The sequence below is a fragment of the Convolutriloba macropyga genome, chromosome 11 (genome assembly GCF_964194025.1).
Source record: "Convolutriloba macropyga chromosome 11, txConMacr16.3, whole genome shotgun sequence".
In the NCBI taxonomy this organism is placed as follows: Eukaryota; Metazoa; Xenacoelomorpha; order Acoela; family Convolutidae; genus Convolutriloba; species Convolutriloba macropyga.
The window spans coordinates 30,740,414-30,751,216 of NC_134478.1; the positions used below are offsets into that span (position 1 = coordinate 30,740,414).

Genomic DNA, 10,803 nt, shown 5'->3' on the forward strand with positions numbered 1-10,803 from the left:
GTTATGTTACAAAAAAGCATTATGTATCAACTGAGAGCATTAGTTTGTTTCTTAATTTCCTCCACAGATAACGCTTAGGCATCTATATAATTAGATTTATTCAAAGGAAAGCAAAAAGAATGTCAAACTCTGGCAAATCTCAATAATTCATTAAATGCTGACGGAAACCAGTTGTCCGAACCAAAAAAAACATGACCTTTACACAAAAACACGAAATTGTTTCGCTGGACCTTATTCGAACATAAAGCAAGGGAAAACAGACTTTCTTGCTATTGGGATAAAAGAAATGCCAAAATTTTTTCAAAAAAGGCAGACCAAAATAAAGTCTGAATGATTTTTCCTTGCGATGGGACCCAAATTGGTCTCAACGGTGACATCCACATTGGCCTTGCTTTTGCTGCGCGTGCCTGTTGAAAACTCAATTGATTTAAAATTGCATAAAAGATATTATTGGCGAAGCAAAATAGTACTATATCAAAAATAATTTATCTTTTTTTAATTATAAATATCTGTTTAAACTAGCAAAAGACCACATAAGTATTGATTTGAGGAATTTACTAAGAAACCGGAAATGCAATTAGCCCGTAGCTGAGTAAAAAACTATTCTGCCGACACTTTTTTTGTCTTCGCCGCCGGTTAAGACTGAAAAAGTTCCAAATAATAAAATTTGATGCTAATTGTTTATGAAAAAAAGCGAATGATCATTTTTTTACATTTTGCCAAAACAAATGGTTCAAAAAAATCCTCAATTCTCTTCTATGTTTAAACTTAAAAAAACTCTTAAAAAAAGACTATCTCTAACAATTTTATCTTTTTTTTACCAAAAATTCATCAAAATTTTAGCAAAAAATTATCAACAAAACAAACAAAACAACCGAAGATAGGCTAAAGTTCACAAATATATCTTCGTAACTGCTAGGAAAAAGCAATTTCAAAAAATTTTTCTATTTAAATTTCTACGCTGCACAATCTTTCTAATGATACCAAACACAATCATGTACAATGAGTATATCGAAGGGCAAAAATTGACTGAACAAAAATATTATTTGAGTCTATAGTTCCTCCCCTCACTAAAGTGGGTCGGAATTATGATAGAGATGAAGTCTCTGAGAAATAATTTAGTAAAGTGGAAAAAAGTTTGTTAGAAGTTTGAGAGAAAAAGCAAAATTAAACTATGCAAAAGACAACATTGGCATTGTTTTACATGAACCTTTATTTGTTTGAAAAAAACTTGTATCTCCTCCTTTAGAAGAACATTTGGATGGAGATACAAAGTTTTGAGACAATAAAAAGAACAAATAAAGGATTTATAGCCAATGAACAAACCATAGAGATTAACACCTCTTGGTTTGAACTTTGTCCGTAGCCTTAGGTTTTAAATAATCAGACCTTTAGAGGAATGAGTTCCAAGCCATAAAGACCAGAGCATCGGCAAAAAGACCACCTTGTGCTTGAGTCCCGTGAGCCTCAAGTTTCCTTAAAACCATCTTTCGGGACATAGGAGAGCATCTGGTCTCTGGACCAAACATGCATTGTAGCTACTTTTTATCAATATAGCTCTGCAATCACAGTTCCACCACACACTCTGACTAGTAGTGATTAAATTTCTATGACTATCACTACATCAGTCTCAACTGGACCTTAAACAGTTTTCCTACCAGAAGAGTTTATTTTCAGATACGAGTTGTGCGCAGGTGTCGCCCACAGTTTTCTCCGGTACTCATCGACTTTCATTTAACACAATGTAGCAATCATCCAAGCTCCCTCGCATCTCGTCCGTATTAGCCTGCGTTCGTTACCTACTAGCAAGGTTTTCGAGACAAATGATTTCAGAATTTCTTTTTAGTGTAGCCAAATAACTTCTAAAGGGTCAGACCTCATCTGCTAGTCTCGATTTCACCATCGCTGTTTTGTTGATTTTCGAGTCAGTAAGACCATCTTTAGCTAATTCTAGCCACGTCTAACAGGTAGATGTCGGCGAGACATGAATACAAAAGTCACTTTTACAACAGAGGACCGCCGAAAACCACTTTTTTCGCCTCTTTCAAGGGTGATATTTCAAGATTTGCCTCAATTTCTTCACCTCAGGCTCTTCCCTGCTCTGATGAGTATCGAACTTGCAGGATCTCCAAGAATCGTTTGTTTTGAGTCGGATGTGGCTTGCTCAGTGCACACTCCTCAGACTATCCGCATCACTAACTACTGCCAACTGAGCTGGTAGCAGTTACCAAGGGCCACACCCTGGATTACTAATCCTCCTCTGAAGCTGTGCGTCTCAGCAATGTGCTTCCGTGTCCCCAAAGAATTGTCATAGTACTTAGCACACTACGCTCGCAAAATAATTGTTAATTATTTGAATGTAATACGAGTCCTTCATTTACAGTACTTGGGCCTGATTAGACTCCGCTAAAAAGGTAAAATTAGTAGATAGTAGGCAAATGAATTAAGATTTGGCTACTAAACAGTACGAAAAAATAAAAACCCTCAGACTCATAGACTTTGGATGGTCAACCAAAGAGTTGTGTTCCAAAAAACCTTTCCCCAATTTAGAGATCTAAGCAAGTATAACCAATGAACCCCAAATTTCCAAGGCAAGGAGACAGAAAAATTGTAAAAAGAAAAGATTCTAAGGTAAAACTACATGAATGGAAGTAAAACAAATCTGTCACTAAATTTACATACTGCCTAATATGTTTAGTCAACTAATTGATATGCTATGTAGCTCCCTCTCAATTGACATGGGTTGAAATTTTAATTGAACAAAAATACTAATTAACAATCCATAAATCCTAACTGAAAAAACTTACAAAGCAATTTTTTTAGTGCTGGTAAGTAATTGTTAGTCAAAGCAAGGTGACCTAATGTTAATTAAATCTCTTATAAATCGCTGTTGCATCACTGGTATGGTAGAAATCACAATAATTTCTATGAAAGCGCTAAATGCGTTTGAAATAACTATTCAGAAATTTCAACGATATACACAAGTGTGCAGTTGAAAACGGGAGTAATGTTGACGTGAGCTGATCTACGGTGGATCACCTCCTATACTTCAAACTCCTAAAACACAACAAAAATTTCATCCGATTTGATCCATTTATGGTCACTTTTTGCTAGGTTTTGTCTTATCGAAGGTCATTACTGTTCACATTTTGGCCTGTCCCGGGTCGAGGTTTGGTCAAAAAATAATGTAAGATTAGCGGTGAATAGCTGTGAAAAAGAAATTTTTTCACCACAAAGCACCTGCATCGTATAGTGTTGAATGCGTTGATAGCGGTGAATTTTTGTAAGATTAGCGTCCAATTTAGAGGTGAATATTTTTAAGATCTGTAATTTTAGAGGTAAATTTTTTTATTGCATCCTAGTAGTGCTGAAAATTTCCTTTAAGCGCATTCCGCTGGTAGCGATGAAAAACTTTCATTTCACCGCTTAAGCGTTAAAAGAAATATCTACACCGCTACCAACAGAATCCGGTGAAATTTTTACATTACCTGATCCAGCACCCAAGCTGGGTTTAAGTCAATGACAATCAAGACAGCTGCAGACATATTTGCTAAGCTTTAAGTCTCAAATTTTTTATGACCCAAACATTTTGCTTATTCAACGTTTACGTTGCAGTCAGTAAATTTCTGCGACCATTCTAACGGTTAGATCAATTCATACAAATCTTTGACTCATTGAAATTAATTTTTTTTGGAAGAAACTTTATTCGCTTTCTTCCCAAGAAAAAAAAACGAAAACCTAAATTTTTTTCTGTAGCAGTCTTTAATATTGTACTGGCTAAAATATCAAGTGTGAAAACTAATATCCTGAGATATGGCTGAAAAACGAAACATCTTTGGTTTTAATGCTTATCTTCTATCCATAAGCTGATTATCTATCCATTAGGTGATCCTCGATCGACATCATCTTCGAAATATAATAAAAATTTTTAAAAATTTTTACGAGGTTGTTGGTTATTCAGCGTTATTCTTGCGTTTTTATACAGCTATTCCAATGGTGAAACTTGGTAAGAATAGCGCTGAATTTCGCGGCAAATTTTCGTAAGAATTTCGGTTTTTAGCGGTAAAAAAATCACCGCTTAAAAGGTTTTTTCTACCGCATTCATAGCATTGAGCGCAAAGGTTACATTTTCAAATAAAATTTACAGCAAATCTTACATCTTTTTGCAATTTTTTGCGGTGACACATTGTGACCAGATTTTGAATCGGTGCAAATTATTTATGAAAAAGCTTTCGCCATTCTTTTGCGATTGGACTTCGGCTCGGTTAAAGCGAAGTGTTTAGGATCAGACTTACGAGCTAGTTTTAAATCGCGAATTATAAGATTTTTTTGGGTATATGAATACGAAACTTTTGGTTGCGTTTGAGTTTTCAGTGGTTACATATTGTAACTTGTTCAATAAGCAACTACCGCACAGTCAGTCTCAGATCATGGGTTTTTTTTGATAGAATTTTGTTAATTATGTAACATTATGTTATTTTAAACCACACCTAAAAGTCAATGTTTTGCATATATGATTCCAAAAGACGGGGGGTATTATTCGCGATTTGGCATATTTTAGGTCACTAAGGTACGCGGGTATCAAAATTACTAGTTCACTTTAAAACTATTAAAAAAATTGAATGCCAAGGCCTATCTTTTCTAATAAATATTTTCTTAATTGAAAGCTATATAAGCTCCGTAAACAGCCGCGTGTTGCCTGCATGACTTTTCCGAGAAAAGCGAAAGAAAAATGGTCAGCCAGCTTTATATTGTGAAAATTTCAAGTTATTAATGATTTCATAAAATTATGAATGCAGCTTTTAAGCAGCTGAACGTCAATTTTGTAAGACACGCGGTTTCAGTGATCAAAATGTAACAATATCAATGTGTTTATGTTTAGAGAAGAAAAGGCTTGATCTTTTTAAACAGATGAAACAATTGTTTACAACATATTTTCCGTATAATCTTTGCGTCCAACAAAAATAATCTGACACAAGACAAAGCAGAACAGTGTTTGAAGTTATTTCATGCTTATAATTCTCATACCACGTCAACTGGTGAATTTCTTTTGAAAAATATATTCTGCTTCAGAAGCGTCAATTGTTCAGACGGTTTAATCCATCTTACAAAGATTTCACATGAAAGTTATTGTTCCCACCCCAGCTGTTTAGAGGCAGGAACTTTATATTCAGGGTGGTTTTCTGTTCGATCAATTACTCATTGGATATTTCAAGGTTTGTGAATCGTTTTGTTTCAAGGCATAACTGTCGAAATTTTTAAAGGAGTCTTGTGCTTTTCGAGTGTCGCGCTAAAAACTCCTTGATCCTGTCTTTTTCTTTCTATATTTTTGGGGTTAAAAATTTGCAAATCTCGACGTTTTTTTATCTTAAAACGTTTTCATTACATAAATACTAATTCGCTAAATTAACATTTATAAAAGTTCTTTTTATGATCATAAATCAACTTTTAAGAAATTATTTTGATCATTTTCATTTATATCCCTATCAGCTTTCTGCCATTCATGTTGCTTCTCTAGTTTTTTTTGAAAATCTCAAGCAAAAATTTTTGCCAATATAATCCCAAATTGTTCTGAGTAATCTGCCCATTTTGCAACGAAAAAGGTTTTTATTTTATCAGTTGTCTAAGTAACAAACTTTCCAAATACCACGAATGCTTCCTTGGACCGTAGTGTTTAAAAGTTCAGAGGTAATTGTAAGTAAATTTATTATTTTAAAATCAAACACTGGAAACACTGGAATTCTGTTTATTATGTTGAACAAAAAATCTCTCCAACGATTGGACTTTTTAAGTGTTCATTTTGTCTTGTTTCGCTGAGACACCAATAAGAACAGAAAAGTCAAAAAATAGTAAAACAAAAGATAATTTTTTTGAAATTTTGTCTACCGCTACGATGTGGGATGTGAAATTGGGCGAAAACTCGATTGGGCGAAAACAATTTTGTCATCATTCTGCGAAAGTTTTTGATTTAGACTTTGCGGAAATAAGGCAAATATCAACTAAAGTTTGTAGATGACGCTTTAAAATCAACTTAACATTAAATTAAATATAGCTAGTGTAGTCTAGAATTGTCTTCACAAGAAAATCCGTTGGAAAATACAATCTAAAGTTAATTTTTTTCGTACTTTTGAGATTAAATCAATGCTCCAATATTTCCTTTAAGATCGGGTTAAAACAAAGAATACGTGAATTTACAATTTTTCCATTAAAAAAATTAGTGTAATTTAAAGTCATAGTTTGGTGTCAAGCAACACAGAAAGGAGAGCACAGGAGAAGTCAGAATGACACATAAATTTCAACATTGTTGTCTAGTTGTCTAGTTTTTTCAAATCCATTTGCAAGAGAAATTGCACGGACCTAGACTACCTTATAATGTCAGTTGGATTTTGAAGTAGAATTCGAGTGTTTAAGTTGTGTTCGCCTAGTTTTTAAGAAATAATCTAGGCTAAAAATTTTCGTCGAATCTCACAAGAAATTTCATTTTCCAATTGAGCTTTCGTCTAACATCCTACGAACGCTACAACATATAAAGTGTACAAGCTAGCAAAAAACATATTAATTGGAGAACAAATTATTGACAAAATTTCAAAAAAGGGCACTATTGAAAACTTTTGATATTGAATTTGATTCTACAATTACTTACAGTTGGAGCACATAAACTTCAAAAAGTTACCTTTTCACCTAGATTTATGCATTTCACCTATTTTTCCTTGTACTATTTAGTAAATGATCATATAAGCTGATTCGCAAATTAATACTCTTTTTTAAAACTTTTTATTCATTTTATCCTTTTTCTAAATTGTTTTTCCCTCAAAAAGTTGTGAAATTATCTTAAAAAAACAGACAGAATAAAATTCTTTAATTGTTCCGACCCCCACTTTAGTGGGAGGGAGGACCTATATAATCAACTGGTTTTTTTTTGTTCAGTCAGTTTTGGCCGACCGATACATTCATGGTAGATAATTGTGAGTGGTATCATTAAAAAGCCCGTCCAGCGTAGAATACGGAATTAAAAAGATTTTTTCGATCTTTGTGTTTTACAGGGAGTTATCGAGGTTTAAAGTTTTGTGAACATTCGACTGTTTTTGCTCACATTTTCAGTAATTTTTGCTAAAATTTGGCACAATTTCGCTAATATAGTTCAAAATAAGTTAAAATTTTTAACGACAGAGTATTGTTGTTACCATTAGAGATGGAAGAGCGTTGCTGAATTGTTTGATTAAAGTTTTTTTGACTGAAATTTTTGATAAAATTTTCAAAATTCAACTTTTTTCATCAAAAATGGCACAAAATACGCTTTTTTGGTCCACTTTGTCGAAGTGTGCCAGACTTAGTGACTGCTGGGAGCGACAAAATCAGGGAGCGGTCTGATAAAATCATGGACTCTGTGAATCAGAGACTTTTTGGTTTTATTTTGATGCTACCTTTTTCAAAATATTTTGCTTTTGTTTTTTTTATGTTAAATACTGACAACACTTTTATTCACGGCTTCGTTAATGGCAGCTCCAAATTACGTAAATTTGAGGCTAAATGAAGATACAGTTTGTTTTCAGAGAACCAAATGGTTTTTATGGCTTTGAGGAAGAGTTTTAGTAAAATTTAACTGAATTCTTTCTTTTGCCTTCAATTGTTGTTTTTTGGCAGTCTGATTATTAAGTTTAACTACTCAAAGATCTAAAATTTGTCCTCAAGAGGTGCAAGGGAAATTTTTCTATTCATTCGGTTGCTACCTATTGTCTCTTGTGTTATTGAATGTATTTGTTTTAAGGAAATTTCTGTAATTTTTTGAACTTGTCAATTTTGTATATTATTTTAGTTAACATTTTGCTTATTCTCAGTAAATACAGGTCAGCCTTTCCTCCTTATAGAATAAAAACTAATTTTGTGGCCGATTGTTTTAACAGAAGGTTTTCTTGCTTTTGTTACTACAAGTTTTCCTACAAAATTTTCTGATTTTTGTGCATAATTGCCCATTTTTGCTGTTGTTTTTGTTTCTTCTGTAAATTGTCACATTATTTCACAACCTGACTGAAACAAATTTTGCAAAATTTGAAATTGAACATAATTTTTGTTTTCATAACATATGGTTTGAAGGGCTGCGACACCGTTCTCTTGCAGAAATTGTTAGGGTTTTTTATCTTTGCCCTTTAGTTGTTGTTAATTTTTGTTGTCATATGCCAAATATTGTGTAATAAAAGGTCTCATTGGCCCACTCTAGATAAACAAGTGAATTAAATAACTGATACCGGTAAATAACTAATGGCTGTTTTGACTTTTGATTTCAATTTCTAAAAAAAGATTAATTGTGTTCTTCAACCTATCCCTTTTTGTTCTGGTTTGCGTTTTTTTCGTATTTTACAATGTTGTATCATTTTCGTAAATTAGCCTCATTATTCAGAGCTCTTTTATTGTTTTGTTGAATCAAACAATAAATTTTCCGTTGTTTAAACTATTTAAATGATAATTTGTTTCAGAAGAATTTTTAGAAGTTTAGATACTTTTCAGTTTTTGTGGTTCTTTTTGTTGTCATTTTGTGATAGTCGTTTTACAAAAAGACGTTATCATGTTCAAAGGAGACGCAAATGAATATGTTATATTCTTGCGGTTAATATCTTATAAATTTAAGGGCTTCAAAACTTTTGTTTCCTTTTCACAGTATCACAATAATGGGCGTCATTTGACTTACAAATGTTGTCACCTGCAAAAAAGGCAAATGAAGATTTTTATCGTTTTTAGTGATCAGCTTAATATCCAATTGATAGGGGGGACGTTTTTGTGCATATTTTTTCGCGCAAATTTTTCGTTTTGGCCTGTATTTGTTGTTCTTTTTGTAGTCGTATGACATATCTTGCATAATGAAAGGCCTCAGTCGCTCTCTATTGGGGTATAAAAGACTCTCTCAATAATTTCATTTGATGCGTAATGTTTCTATTCAGTTCGAAACTAATTCTTTTTTAAAAAAGCATTGTTTTATTAAGTTTTTTCCCCTTTTTTTCATTTCTAGCCGAATTGTTGCCAAGTCGCATTGAGGAAAAGTCCCATATTTTGTTATATTCTTAGTGTAATTTTTTATCTGATGCCATTTTGATTTGGTTATTAGTGGTTTTCAAAAAATGGACAAGGAGTTTTGGTCGTAATTACTATTTGAAACTATTTGATTTTTTTGCCGTCTTTTCTGGTAGTCAAATTATAGTAGTCACAGGTCTCATAGGCACTCTAGAGTAGATTGTTTTATTCTTTTAGTAGTTTGTTGAACGATATGTTGATATGTTAATTTTCTTATCTCTTCCTCATTTGGTAGACAATTAAGTGAAAAATGTGATGAGCGGGGTCGGAACTTAATGTGCGAACGCGCATTACCGAGCCTCCTTGTTGTATTAATAAATCAAAATAAATTTTTTCTAACTAAGTTATTTTTAAATTTTGAAAAGCTTTGCAGCATTTTTCTGCCACATTTTGCAACACTCTTAAGTAGAAATTTGCCGTTTTAATTTTTAAATCAAAAGCTCACAGATATTAATTTGCTTTAATCTCCTTTTTGCGTCTCGTAGACCTGAATGTTGTGAAATATTGAGAAAACTCACAATACAGAGCGTTTTCGTTTATTGTACCACAAAGTTTAGTCAACAGCTCTTCATGTAAAATCCCAGGGTACCTATAACTTTGCCCTTATAAATGAAGCATAACCAAGTTCATTAACTTTATAGATATCTAAAAAGAGAAACTTTGTCCCAAAAAGAGAAATGGCTACATTTGGTAAGTTGCCATAACAAAGGTCATTTCAAATCAGAAAGCAGGGCAAAAGTTTCACCGATTGCTTTAGAAGTGTGATAATTAAATGCTCACGTTGAGGAATGCGTTAATGATCAGACAAAATGTGAAGTAAGGGGGGGGGTGGGGAGGGGGCTGTTTTTTATTATTACACGGACGATATCCCTGGTAAGGTCTGCCTGAAAACTGGCCATTAACGAGCTTACTCGGCCTCATTCTCTGATCATTAAAGATCAAACGTCTGGTGAATAATGAGTTTATGCTTTTATGATCTGGTCATTACCAAACATTTGTCTCATTATCAGCACTTTGAGCGATAAAAATTTTTAGCTGTAGTTGAGTCTAAAAGTTATTCATACTTGCATTGCAAAAAATTGCGCCAATCACCCCGGGAAATTTTAAACGGAACGGAAACCAATCGGAAACTTGGTTGCATTTTGGGATAATCATCTTATTAAGGAAGAGTAACTTCACCCTACTGCTATTTCGTCCCCTAAAGGTAACTGATCAGTTATTTTCAGCAAAATTTAATTATGTAATTATGTTTATGCACAGCTGAGAATTTTATCATGAAATAAATGTCTATTTATTCCATGGTCATAAGTCTGGCCATTGAAAAATCAGAATGAAGAACTATGATTCACTATCGAAATACTATGCGACACAGATCAGGGTAATTATCTTCTGAATAAATTGAAATTTATTGAGGCCTTTAATTACAATACTTATAATCCATAGTCACAATCGTCCATATTGCCCATTTCTTAATTGAGATTATTGTGGATTTTTTACAAAAATAAATTCCATTTAAAATTATAGACGATTTAAAACGAAGCCTTTCCAAAAACCAAAAAAGAAGCTTTTGTTAATCCCATCGGATCAGACTAATAGGGCGGCGTTTCTGACACAACGTAAATCTTGTCCGATTAAATATTTGAAAATTACCTCAAAGTCGACTATTTGCCAAATATCGATCTCTCTTTTGTTTTTGGGTCTGTATGATCAGGTTGAACGGCTTTGTTCCTGTTGCAT

The 10,803-nt window shown here is 33.1% G+C and overlaps 1 protein-coding gene across 1 annotated transcript in view; it reads right to left on the reverse strand.

Moving 5' to 3' along the window:
* Positions 1 to 10,803, reverse strand: part of LOC142349936 (putative caffeoyl-CoA O-methyltransferase 3) — a 223,066-nt gene that overhangs the window by 154,718 nt on the left and 57,545 nt on the right. The gene's annotated exons all lie outside the window — the stretch shown is intronic.